We start from the raw sequence: 14035 nt of genomic DNA on the forward strand, positions 1-14035 counted from the left end.
AAAAGGATAACATTCTGGTTCTCGATCTGGTTGCTGGGCTCATGGTATGTTGAGTTTGTGAAAATGACTTTAACAGTACACTCTGACAACTGTAGTTTTCTGTATGTATATTCACACCCATAAGAAGTTTAAGTAGTTAAATAATATTAACTATTGTGCCAAGCCTTCTTAAACCAAGAAAATTGGTACAAGTGTTAGAAAGAATGTGTTTAGACCGGCCGGTGTGGCCCAGTATTCAGCGTCAACCTATGAACCCGGGGGGTCACAGTTCGATTCCCGGTCAGGGCACAGGCCTAGGTTGTGGGCTCGATCCCCAGGAGAAGCCATGCAGGAGGCAGCGGATTAATGATTCTCTCTCATCATTGATGTTTCTATCCCTTTCTCCCTCTTCCTTCCTCTCTCTGAAACCAATAAAAAATATATTTTTTTAAAAAGAAGCAGAAGGCTGACATCCCAGAAGTAACTGACATCAGAGAGTCTAATCATTCTGACAGGGCATGGGATGGAAAATATGGATGGAACTCAATATTGGGGAAAGAGTGAGATCAACCTCTATGCAGTCAGGATCTCCAGACTTGTGAAGTGGTGTTTAGCACTATATCATTCAGACATTCATTCATCAAACATTACTCAAGGCCTCTCTCTTGTCTACCAGACCCTACATGACCAACCATGGGGAGCACAGCATGGTTTTCATGCATGGGAATTTTGTCTGTGTGGAGTCAACAGCAACACGGTGTGAGGGAAGCGCAGAGTACATGGGAACCTAACAGAGGCAACCGGCTTGAGGATCAGAGGAAACGTGGAGGGAATTGGACCCAGGTTCTCCAGGGTTAGGTTCCATGTATTCCCTTCTTTCACTTTATGCAAAATATATGACAAAGTACACAGCACACATGTCACTATTTCCTCTTTTTGGTTTTTTGTTTTTGTTTTTTTTTTGTTTTTTTTTGTTTTTTAGCTGTTGTATGAGCCCTAACCGGTTTGGCTCCGTGGATAGAGCATGAGCCTGTGGACTAAAGGGTCCCAGGTTCAATTCCGGTCAAGGGCATGTACCTTGGTTGCGGGCACATCCCCAGTGCGGGGTGTGCAGGAGGCAGCTGATCGATGTTTCCCTCTCATTGATGTTTCTAACTCTCTATCCCTCTTCCTTTCTCTCTGTAAAAAATCTATAAAATATATTTAATAAATTAATAAATTAGTAAATTAAATAAATAAAGCTGTTGTATGAGAACATGTGTACCTGTACAGACACTTGTAGACACAAGGCACACTATCTTATAGAATGTACAGCCACCAAGACCAGGACATGTCAACCTTCCTGACAGCTGGGGAGGCAGGAGTCCAAGGAAAGTTGAGATAAGCCTCCAGGCACTGTTCTAAAACACCTTATCAATTCTATAAACATTAGTACAAAACAGTTACCGAAACCAAGTGGGTGGGCCAGGAGAGCACACAGACACTGCTTCCCGTTTCCTACCCACTGCCACCCCACTGCCACCCACGCTCACCCTCACACCCCAGCCTGTCTATTCCTCAGCTCAATCACAGAGGTGCACACTGCTACCTTCGCTGCCTTGGACATTCAGAAAAAGAGCAGTGGCCTCGCCTGTCTTGCAGTTGTTTTGTACAGTGTTCTCCTCTCTCCATTCCCTTGGGGGCTGGAAGGGTGTTTTGGAGGGGTGAGGGGAAAAGTGAAGATAATTGGAAATTGGTCACAATAAGTTTTATCTTAAGCAAGCACACAACTTCTGAGTTATTAACACTGAGGGTTGGGATTTGAGGTGCTGGCATTCAGGGCTGGAAAGAAGCATACAGTCCTTTGCTCAGAGACCATTGCTCTCTGGCTGCCAGCCCTGCTGGTCGTGAAGACTCCCAAGAAAATGGCATGTGGCCTCAGGTTTAGTATCCTGTGAGGAAGGGGCAGAGGCCCTGCCAGGCACAGTCTTGATGGAGCGGGCTGCTCTTTTTGCCTCATTGTCTCTCTACTGTACCTCTGGGACTATTCTGTTTTCTTCTGTCTTAATCATAGTTCCAACTTCTTCATAATTTTAGTTTAAAACCTGTCACAGGCTGCCATGGCTCATCTCTACCATTACTTCTGTCTTTTGCCCTGTCACTGCAGATTGTCTTAATAATTCCTCATTTTGAAATTCCTAAACGGTTGCACCTGATTTGCTCAGCTTATCTCGGGTTTTTGGCTTTTTAAATCTCAGACTGTGAATACCTACTTCAGCATACTGAGCAGCCAGTGGGCAGGTTTCTCATAGGCAGGTGCTCTTTCATTCATTCATTGTTCATGGAGTTCCTTTTACTCACTCACTATATATGTGAGACACAGGAAATTAGGATACCTGTGGTGCTGATTAGAAACAGGTAAGTTCACAGTTACACGATCATGTTATCACAAGATGCACCCACTAGAGATGTCCAGTAGGTTGTGGCAAGTGTCTGTGCTCAGATGCAGAGTTTGATTGGGTGTCCACAACATACAGATGGTCACCGAGGCCATTGGAAGAGAAGACCAGGTCACGCAGGGACAGAGTTGAAGGCAGGACCCCAGGGAACACACAAGTTAAAGGACAAGCACCAAAGGAAAGGCCAAAACAGGGAACTGAGAGGAAGCAGCAGCACTGGGAGGGGCTGGTGTGGAAACAAAAGGAGAAGCAAGTTTCAAGGAGGGAGTTATGGACGTGGAAAATGCTTCCCTAAAATAGTGTTGGGTAGGGATCGGGAGAAATGCATTGAATGTGGCAATTGGGAGGCCTCTGGTGACACTGGCCTGAGGAGAGAGAGGTATAAACACCAGACTGCAGTGCGTTAAGGAGTAAGGAAGAATGCGAAGAGGAACTGAAAATAAAGGGTAGAGCCCCATGCTGGCAAATTATGTGGAAATGGAGAAGTGGGTGGCGGAGAGGGTGGTCATGACCTTCACAACCTAAGTCATAGGGGTGGGAGGTGATGAGGGCAGTCGGTTTTTGAAAACAGTCTGACAGCCAATGCCGGTTTGGCTCAATGGCTAGAGCGTCGGCTTGGGGACTGAAGGGTCCCGGATTCCATTCCGGTCAAGGGCATGTACCTTGGTTGCAGGCACATCCCCAGTAGGGGGTGTGCAGGAGGCAGCTGATCGATGACTCTCTCTCTCATCGATGTTTCTAACTCTCTATCTCTCTCCCTTCCTCTCTGTAAAAAAATCAATAAAATATATTTTTTAAAAAAAGAAAAAAAAAAAACAGTCTGACAGCCATTGGGGTCTTTTCCATGGAGAATGTCCTCAATCGGGGATGCATCAGAAACTGCGGGCCAGCCTCTGCAGGGGGAGGGCATGTGTAGCAGACCCTCCGTTCCCAGGGAATGGAAGTTCTTCAAAGATTCCCAGCTCCCATTGTGGCCATAGCTGGCATGGATGGGTAGGCCCTTGGCAAATATTTGTTGACTGAATAACTGAATGGCTGAATACACTGAATGAACGGATGGATGAATATAAATTAAATTTTGTCCTGCTCTATAATCCCTTTTGTTGATCTACAGAACAGTGTTTGTGGAAGGTGTTGTCCACCTTTCATTCCACCACTGAGCTTGTCACATAGTCTGTTATCAGCGTGAGCAGTGATGATAAGCTAAACTAGGGAAACACAGCTATCTTCAAAGGCAAAGTGATTATAGGAGGACACGGGGGACCTTTTATAGATAAAAGTTCAGACCAAGCCCAGGTCCTAAACAGACTTGAGAGAGGCAAAGAGCACTGTTGCTGGAAACTCCAAAGGAAGGCTTCAGCCATCCCTACATGCACAACCTTCATACTCAGTATTTTAGTTGTAAACACTCCGTGCATTTGACTCATTTGAATTATCTTAACTTTGAATATTTTCTTCTAAGACTTTAGAGTAAAAGATGAAATCAGATGGTAGACTTCCTCTAAACCAATTCTTTTCACTTCCCCTTTCTCAGACCCACAAAGAGATGCCTTAGCCACACCCCTGATCACTCCCTACTTGCCCTATTTCAGATGCTCATTAGCAGTCTTAAAAATAAAACTACAAAAAAACCAAAACATTTTTCTTCTTATAAAGGAAATTCATGCCCTTATCTTCTCTGTTCCAGTTCGCTGCCTCCACCCCACACCATTCATCTCTAATACCAGTTCCAGGATGGCGTTTCTAAAAGATGTGATGATGTTACCTTCCACTCAAACCACAGCCCAGGAGTTGCACTGGATAATGACCTCTTACCCTGGTGCCAGCCAGTCAGTCACTAGGAACCACAAGCCTGAATGGACACACCTGGAAAACTGATTATCCTATCAAGGCATTTCCCTGGGATCTCTCCTAAAATGTCTGCCCTTAAAACCCTTAGGATGGAGGGCCTCCAGGGAGCACACCCATGCCTTTCTCTTTCTTCTCCAAGTTTCTTTCCCTTCTCCCTCCCCGCCTCCCCCCCATCCCCCCCCCCCCCTCCCCGGCACATTACCATTAGCTTCCTCACTCCCAAGCTCCAAGGGCCCTTCCTTTACCTCTAGAACTTACTCACTAAGCCCGTTTCTTAGGAATTACCTTTCCTACCTCTGTACTTTACCCACTAAATGAGAAAGAAAGAAAGAAAGAAAGAAAGAAAGAAAGAAAGAAAGAAAGAAAGGAGGGAGGGAGGGAGGGAGGGAGGGAGGGAGGGAGGGAGGGAGGGAGGGAGGGAGGGAGGGAGGGAGGGAGGGAGGGAGGGAGGGTATTTTTTCTGACTCCAAGGACAGTTTAGGACTCTTTCTCTTCACTCCCATAACCTTAAAGCTTCTCTCAATCAAATGAGATTGTAATGTCAGTCTGACTGTTTCTTTTACTAAGAGAAGAGTTCTTCAGGGAAGGGATGGAGTGATGGTTATGATATAGTTGGTTTCAGTATATGTTTCGAGTGAATAACTGAATGAATGGCTCAGTCATTTAATAAGTTCAGACTTATTAAACGACTGAGCTGACCATGTGTTTAGTAAAATGCTACCCACTACGGGGGCCACAAAAGAAGTAAAAGATATGTATGAAGTATTCAAGGAATTGTAAGTTGGAGAAACCAGATCTACTGAGGAAAACTGATTAGAGAGAAAGTAGCAAAGGATGAAGCTGCTGAAGAACACTGGACACGCGGATCTCTGTTCTGATTCTTGCTGTACGTCCTTCTGACCTTAGTTTCCACATCTGCAAAGCGGAGATAAAAATAGATATATGAAGTCCTAGTGGAAAGTAGTGCTAATAATTAAACAACACCTCTCATCTGGACAGAAGTTTGTAGAGCTGGTTTTACATCCTTTTCTCAACTCTGTGAGATAAATAAACAGGGATTGTAGTTTAACAGCTTGTAAAAATGACCAGAAATTATCCCCTTCCTTCTGTCTACCCCTTTTGAAAGTGTCCTTCCAAACTGACTCTGGTTTGGCTTGGACTAGAAGAAATATGTTTAAGTGTGGGGGCTTGCCTTCTCTTGTTGCACTTGGAATCCTGAGACCACCGTGTGAATAAGCCTTAGCTAGGCTGCTGGAGGACAAGAGGCCACGTGGAGGAGAACCACGGTGCCCAGACAGCAGTCAGCCAGTGACTGCCCATCCCCAAATACGGGAGGAAGGCCAGCCTCGGTCACCCAGCCACCACCTGACTCCATGGCTGACCACAGACCCATGATGGACCCCAGAGTAGGTCGGCTGAGCTGGCCAAGATTAGACAACCTATAGAATTATAAGCTAAATAAAATGACCATTGTTTTAAGAGACTATGTTTAAAGGTGAGTCATTTCATAGCAAAAGTTTACTGATACAAAGAGCCAGAGTAGTAAAGCTCTGTAGCTGAGCAGACTGAGGTTTAAACCCAGCTCTGTCACTTACTACCCTGTTTCTCCGAAAATAAGACAGTGTCTTATATTAATTTTTGCTCCCAAAGATGCGCTAGGTCTTATTTTCAGGGGATGTCTTATTTTTCCATGAAGAAGAATACGGTACACATTTATTGTTAAATAAAAATAAAGGAAATTTATTACCTGTATACGGTACGGTAGTACGGTAGTTGTCAACACAAACCAGACAAACGGAGAATCCTACAGTATCAATAATTTACTCATTTATTCAATGACAATTATGTCATCATCTTCTAGAATAGGGGTGTCGAACTCAATCAGAGAAGGGGCCAAAATCTAAAATCCAGCCTAAATCGCGGGCCGAATGGTTTACTGAACAGTCATAAACTGACAATGTTAACCAGAAATGTGAATTTAAAATGAGTGGAACAATCTTTTCCTTAACAGTGCTGTTAACCAACTCACACGCTATCAAGCAAAACAGTAATATTGGTATCAAGCAAAACAGTAATATTGGAATGTACCTAAAATGCTCATTGTTTTGTTTTCTGGCTAGATGTCTGACACCGTTTTCCCCGGATCAATGAGTCAATGTTCGGTTTTATTTCTTGGGCTGTAGCAACCCGCAAAACAGCATGGAGGTTGTCATCGGTAATGCGTGATCTGTGCTTGTTTTTGTTCAGATTCATTATTGAAAACATCTGTTCACAAAGATAGGTGCTCCCGAACATGGATAGAATACAGGCAGCATGAAGTCGGAGCTCTGGCATTGAGTCAGGGGGCAGTAGAGGGTAGAAGTCCTCAATTTCAACATCCTGAAACCTTGATTTCAGGCCACTGTCAGACTGAAGCTCGATTATCTCCATCTGAAGGTGATGGGGCACATTGTTGACATCAACTGTAAAAGGATTGGCAAAGATGTCAAAGCCTGAGTGCTGTGTTCTAAAGTCAGAGAAGCGCCGCTCAAATTCACTTAGTAAACGGCTAACTTTGGTAGCCAGCCGACTGCAAGGAAAAGTACCAGAAATAGTGGTTGAGATACTCAAACGAATGGGAAAGTGGGCAAGATTGTCCTGTTCCAGTTGGGACTTCCATAGTTGAAGTTTACGCTGGAATGCTGTGATCATGTCAGACATCTTCGTGATGACTTGTTTGCGTCCCTGCAGCTTCAGATTCAGTTGGGCGAGATGCTCGCATATGTCACACATCATAGCAAAATCACATAGCCAGGCGGGATCCGACAGTTCAGGCAAGGGCTTTCCTTTACTTTCCATGAAAAGAGCAATTTGTTCTCTGAGCTCAAAAAATCTTTTGAGGACTGCGCTCTTGCTCAGCCATCTTACTTCTGTGTGGTATGGCACGTCTCCATGCTCTGCACCCACCTCCTGTAAAAACTGCTGGAACTGGCGATGATTCAGGCCACGTGCCCACATAAAGTTAATAGTTTTAATGACTGTGGTCATTATGTCATTCATGTCCAGAACTTTTCCACACATAGCCTCTTGGTGGATAATGCAATGATAAATAATCAAGGGTGTGTGGCAGTGACTTTTTTGCATTCTTTCCTTCATTAGTCCAACCAAGCCTTTCTTTTCTCCGCACATTGAAGGTGCGCCATTGGTAGTTAGCCCCACCAACTTTTCCCAGGGTAATTTAAAATTATTTATAGATTTCTCCACAGCCTCAAATATATCTCTACCAGTCGTTGTCCATGCATGGCAGCTACATCCAAAAGTTCCTCAGTGACAGAGAGGTCGGTCTTCGTAGCACGTATAAAGATGGACAGCTGCGCTGTATCAGTGTTGTCTGTGCTTTCATTGATAGCAAGTGAAAAAGCGAGATAACTGCATGCCTGTTCGGCCAGCTGTGATGATAGATTTCCTTAGAGTTCTTGAACTCTATCTGCAATGGTGTTTCTTGACAAACTGACATTTTGAAAACTCTGTATCTGGTCTGGGCATACTTGCTCACACACTTTTAGCATGCATTGCTTCAAAAAGGCACCCTCTGAAAAACACCTTGAAGTACGGGCAATTTCTTCAGCCACTATAAAGCTTGCTTTCACTGCAGCATCATTTTTCGCTGTAGCCTTTGTAAACATTTGCTGCTGTGATTGTAGTTTGCCTTTTAGTTCTTTAACAATTTTATGCTTTTCTTCCAAAGTATATTTGCCATACTTAACATTATGTTTGGTGTCAAAATGACGACGTATATTGTACTCTTTCATCACCGACACTGTCTCATAACACAATATACACACTGGTTTGCCCTCTCTAAGCACAAACATGTATTCATTTTCCCATTTGTCATTAAATTGTCTGCCTTCACCGTCAACTTTTCTTTTCCTGGACATTTTGGGATCAATATTGGCAGTAAAAGATGTAGTTTATTGGAAATCTGCGTTAGAAGGAAAAAGTTGAAAACTGCACAGGGATAGCTTGATTTGGCAGATGGAGTGGAGAAAAAAAAAGTCAGTCAATAAATGCCTGGCTGGGTACAGATAGCAGATTCTGTTGCGATTTTTATGCCTGCACTTTATGCCAGGAACTGGCAGCTTCTGCTGTGTATTTTTTATGCCCGCACACTCACTCTCTCCTCTGCTCTGCCACCCGCACAACCACATCGGATGCCGGACTATAGGTCACGCCTCCTGAATCTCGCGTGACTTGTTATCTATGCGCATGCGTAATAGATAGCAAGTACTGCAGCCGGCGAGATCACAAGCCTCCTATGTCACCGCGCATCATTGTGATGGAACGCAGCGGAGTGCAGTGATGACAGCGCGGTGCGGGCCACATTGCAAGGCCTGGCGGGCCGGATTTGGCCCGCGGGCCTTGTGTTTGACATGTGTGTTCTAGAACATTATCATAACAATCCAATTCCTGAATTTCCTGGTGAATTTCTTTGACTCCATTTCTTTCAGAATCAGTGGACCAAATCTCTCATGTTTAGCCTAGGGGGGCTCTTATTTTCGGGGGATGCCTTCTATTTCACTCAAAAGGAAAACTGTAAGTAGGTCTTATTTTCGGAGGATGCCTTATTTTCGGGGATACACGGTAGTTGTGTGGCTTTGGGCAAGCTATTCCATCTTTCTGAATTTCAGTGTCCTCATCTAAATAACGGGGGCAATGGGTAGATGTTAGAAATTAGCTCATATGCTGTTTGGCTCAGCAGAACTGCTTCATGCAGGGAGCCATTGTTCTGATGAATAAAGTGAACTCCCAGAAGTTTAGTGACCTCCTGTCTCCCTGATCTGCCCCCCTACCCCCACCACCATCACCACTACTACACATGTCAAGAAAAGACTGAACTTGGGGCTCTCACTGGAACTTCTTGACCCCTATTCAGTCTAAGATTCCTAATAGAATAGTAGGGGAGACTGGCTGTGGGTGGGGAGGGGCATTCAATGCCCGCCTGGTAACAGATTGCCTCATGTCTGGTCTCAGTATGAAGCCAAAATAGGCTGGGGTTAATAAATGATCAAACTGAAGTTTTATCAAGATTTATCTGGCAGCACAAAGTACAGCTCATTGGCAGGCACTGGAAGTTCCACTCCTTCAATCTCTGGCTCCCAGGTCTCCCCAAGTCTGTTGTCTTTCTCTACTGTTTCTCACACCTTCGCTCACCATTCTGTGGGTTGTCTACTGTTGGCCAATTCAGCTGACCTACCCTGGGTCCCTCATGAGTCTATGGCCAGCTATCAAGTTGGGTAGTGGCTGGATGACCAGCATGGCCTCCCTCCCGTATTTAGTGACGGACAGTCTCTGGCTGACTCTTTTCTCTGCATTTTCTTACCTTAGCCTTTGCCACACTCCTGGAGCTCTGCAACAGCCTCCAACCTCCTTTGGTGTCTCCCATGCCAATCCTTTCTCTTCTCCCCACACCCTTTCCAGGCACACTTTGGGCTTTGGGCCAGCACATTTCTGATGCTCACCGGAGGACATATTTGCTCATGGGCTCTACCCAGCAGCTGGCTGGATGGCTTCTGGGTATTGGGATGAAAGATTTCCATGTGTCAGACAGACACCTCATCCATAAAATGACAGAGGATGGCGCCTGAACCCTAAGAAATGATTGGCAGGTATATACCATCAATGAGCAGCAGAGGGCAGAGTCGCCTCTCCTTTTGTCATCTCCCGTTAGCTGCTGGTGCTCCTTCTCACAGGCAGAATAGCAATGAACATAGGACCTCAACAACCAATAAAAAACACTTTCTCAACCCAACATCAATTGAATTGATAGGGGGTTTCACATTAAGGTCACACTTCAGGCTTTATTTACTAATCCAACATCTAGCTGTTATCTTTTGCTAAGACATGTGCTATACTGCGGACTTTAGTCCTTATCACCCCCTATGGTCTCCCCAATACTTAGGCCAGGAGTGTTTTGCCACTGGTCAAAGTAGTCATACTGTTATTTTTCTTAAACCTTTTTCTTGTAGGTGAAATATTTCTTGACCTTGTCTTCAAAACAAAAGGAGGAAGCTAGATTGAGAGGACCACAAGTTGTTTTTAAAAATATATATTTTATTAATTTTTTTTACAGAGAGGAAGGGAGATGGATAGAGAGTTAGAAACATTGCTGAGAGAGAATCATGGATCAGCTGCCTCTCGCACATCCCCTACAGGGGATGTGCCTGCAACAAAGGTACATGCCCTTGACCGGAATTGAACCTGGGACCCTTCAATCAGCAGGCCAACACTCTATCCACTGAGCCAAACCGGTTTCGGCAGGACCACAAGTTTTTTTAAAAAAGGAAGGGAAGAAGAACCCATCTTTTGACTGTTGAAACAACACAACCTAATAAGCCATTATGAAAAGCAAGCACAGTAAGAACTAAGAAGACGACTATGGAAAGATGTGAGATGAAAAAGCAACAACATGAAAGAAAGGATTAAAATCTCAACAGAAAGTATTCTTTTGAACACAAATGTTTCTGTTATAAACTATAATTTAATGGAATAAATTATAAATGAATAGAATAGAACAGATGAAACAATAACACCATTTGTACCTGTTACTGTCTCACACTGTATCCTCTGCTTATCCATACACACAGAGGACAAGGAGCTTGACAAACAGTAAGTTCAGTTGATGAAAGGAAGTATAGTGTAGGAGAAAGAATATTAAATTGTGATGGAGAGTCCTAGATTCTAGTCCTCGCTGTACCTCTGACTGGCTGTGTGACCTTGGGCAAGTCACTTATCCTCTCTGGATCTCATTCTGAACATCAAAGTAGGGAGAAAGCAAAACTCAAGATTTTGAAGGTTAACTGGAAAGTTTCTCACATTAGCCAATTATAGGCCTTTTGTTCTGGGGTGAAGAACTTGGCCCCAAGGGAAAGGTGAGAAGACCTCAAGGTTATAAAGAACAGAAATCAGTTTGGGCTGATTTGAATAAGAAATAAATCTGCACATATAATAATTTAATTTAAAAAATGAAAAAAGAAATAAGTCTGTTATCCTCTGTATCTCATCAAGTCACCAGAAAGCCCATTTTAAAGTGGGCAGAAAGTGAAAGCATTTATCCACACACTTATACACAAATGTTATAACAGTATTAGTCATAATAGGAAAAATGTGGAAGACACCCAAATGCCCACCAACAGACAAATGGGGAAACAAAATTTGATAAACAATGGACTGTTATCTGGCCATAAAAAGGAATGATGTACTGACACAAGCTGCAATATAGAGGAACCTTGAAAACATTATACTGAATGTAATAATCCAGTTACTAATGATTACATACTATATGATTCTAGTCATATGTAAGTCCAGAACAGATCAATGTATAGCCAGAAAGTAGATTAGTTGTTTTCCCAGGACTAGGGAGGGGTGAGGAGGTGGGGGAATAATAAAGGTATAAGGTTTCTTTTTAAGACAATAAAAATGTTCTAAAATGGACCCTGGTGATGATTGCACATCCCGATAAATATACTAAAAAGTGAATTGTATGTTTTAAGTGGGTGAATTGTATGGTGTGTGAATTATAGATTGCAATGTGCAAAGCGGCTTTAAAAACTGGCAGAAACAGCCGGGACCGGTTTGGTTCAATGGATAGAGCGTCGGCTTGGGGACCGAAGGGTCCCGGGTTCAACTCCGGTCAAGGGCATGTACCTTGGTTGCGGGCACATCCCCAGTAGAGGGTGTGCAAGAGGCAGCTGATCGATGACTCTCTCTCATCGATGTTTCTGGCTCTCTATCTCTCTCCCTTCCTCTCTGTACAAAATCAATAAAATATATATTTTTTTAAAAAAAAACTGGCAGAAACAAAGGGAGGCACGGCAGGTATAACCCCGGCCCAAATCATGCTACAGAACCAGTTCAATAATTACACCCCCGCCACCTCTACCCCTGCCCTGACCCCCAGACCCAGAGGCCACCCTCACTTTGCTGGCACTGCTGCCAAGAAACCGAGGTGTTACAGCCTCCTCCCTACCACTGCCAAAGTAAACCCTTTCCATTGTCCCTGCTTGTTTGCAACACATGTGTCATATTCGGATCCTGGGAGAATGTACCTGATGGATAGAGCCAGGATCATATGTGCATACCCGAGCTGCAAGGGAGGGCTGGAAAAGCAAATATCTGGCCCTTTCACTTCTATATGGAAGACAAGATCTGCCTCCCTCCGAGACTCATATGGTGGAGAATTCTCCAGTTATAAGACAGTGGTTTAGAGATTGGGAAAGTGAGCAAATCAACCAAGCAACAACAACAACAACAACAACAAAAACCCTGGTCTTTATGCATGTGTACTGTAACTCCAGTTAAAATGCAAATATTTCAGATTAACCTGTCTTTCCAACGCCCATCCAGTCATGTAGGTCTGAAATCACTGTAAGCTCTTTAAGTACCTGAAAACTCTCTGCCAGGCCTGTGCTAAGTAAGCCCCAGGGAGTCGGAAGCAGAACACTCGAGCTCACAGTGAGAGGGAGAAAAAAAGCAAAAAGAGCGTTTTGGATCCAAGGCTAAAAGTATAAGGAGTAAAAAGAGGCACAAGCAAAGGACTGGCCAATTCTCCTTGGGGAGAAGAACAGAAGTCTTCACAGAGAAGATGACTGAGGAGAATCTCACCAGGAGCGTTGGTGCTTTGCTAGGCAGAGGGAGAAAGCAGGGGCGTGACCAGCTACGTGCAGTGGGGGGAACTAGGGCGGCACTGGTGTGAGCTGGGGCACAGCAAAACAGGGCTGGAGAGGTCACCGGGGCCAGACCATGCAGGGCTGCCTCGCTCAGACCAGTGTGGCCTTCCCTCTTTCTAACAGAAAGCTATGAAAGGATATGCTGTTTTTGAAACATTGCTTTGATGCTGTGTAGGGATGGACTGGAGGAGAGGCTGGCAAAGGCCAGTTAGTGGGCTGCTGCCATGGTGCGACATTAGGGGGCAGAAGAGAGCCAGGGCGGTAGCAGTGACGATGGAGAGCGCTCCTGCGGCTGTTGTAGAGATTAAATGAGAGAACAGGTGCTCTTTCAATGTTTGAAGTAAGAGAAAAGGAATAACCATTATTTTTGGAGCACTTACGGTGTCAACCATCATGATAAATGCTTTACCAACATTATTTTCCTAATAGTCTAAAGCAGTGGTCGGCAAACTGCAGCTCGGGAGCCACATGCGGCTCTTCTGAAACTTCGTGGCCCATGCGCAGAAGTTGGTTTTTGGCTCTCAAAAGAAATTTCTATAGTTGTACTGTTCATATTTGGCTCTGTTGACTAACAAGTTTGCCGACCACGAGTCTAAAGTGACCAACTTTTCCAGTCTGCCCAGGACTCTCCTATGTTTAGCGCTTAAAGTCCCATAGCCCAGACCTGAACATTGGTTTGAGTATCATACCCATTTTACAGATGAGGAAACTGAGGCTTAGAGAGATTGTGCAACATGTTCAAAATCATATTTAGTAAGGTATACAGTCAAAGTCTGAGCTCAGGTCTGTCTAGGAGGGAACGTGGGGAGAACAGAATCTTTCAAATGAAGCCTGGAGAGTATCAAAACACTGCTATCTTTAGCCACGTGATTCAGATCTCAAGCCCAGTTTGGTCTTAGTGGCTGGCTGGCATTGGGAGATTGTCCAGAGAAGCCCAAAGCTGAGCCCAGCCCCCGGTCACCTACCCCTCCAGCGCGGTCCCTGGCAGATCTTGGTACTTTGTTTTGTTTCTTCACAGAAACTCTCCTGTTTCTATAAGGTCATTAAACTCTCATGCCTCAA

At 44.4% G+C, this 14035-nt stretch overlaps 1 long non-coding RNA gene across 1 annotated transcript in view; it reads right to left on the minus strand.

The window, feature by feature from the left end:
- Positions 1–5085: 5085 nt before the first annotated feature.
- The window catches only part of LOC311627164, a 28043-nt gene continuing 19093 nt past the window's right edge, over positions 5086–14035 (minus strand). Inside the window, exon 3 of the long non-coding RNA XR_014795847.1 lies at positions 5086–5183. This is a non-coding gene — a long non-coding RNA (uncharacterized lncRNA). The remainder of the gene's footprint in view (positions 5184–14035) is intronic.

Source organism: Pipistrellus hanaki, assembly GCF_964339955.1.
Source record: "Pipistrellus hanaki genome assembly, chromosome: 9".
In the NCBI taxonomy this organism is placed as follows: Eukaryota; Metazoa; Chordata; class Mammalia; order Chiroptera; family Vespertilionidae; genus Pipistrellus; species Pipistrellus hanaki.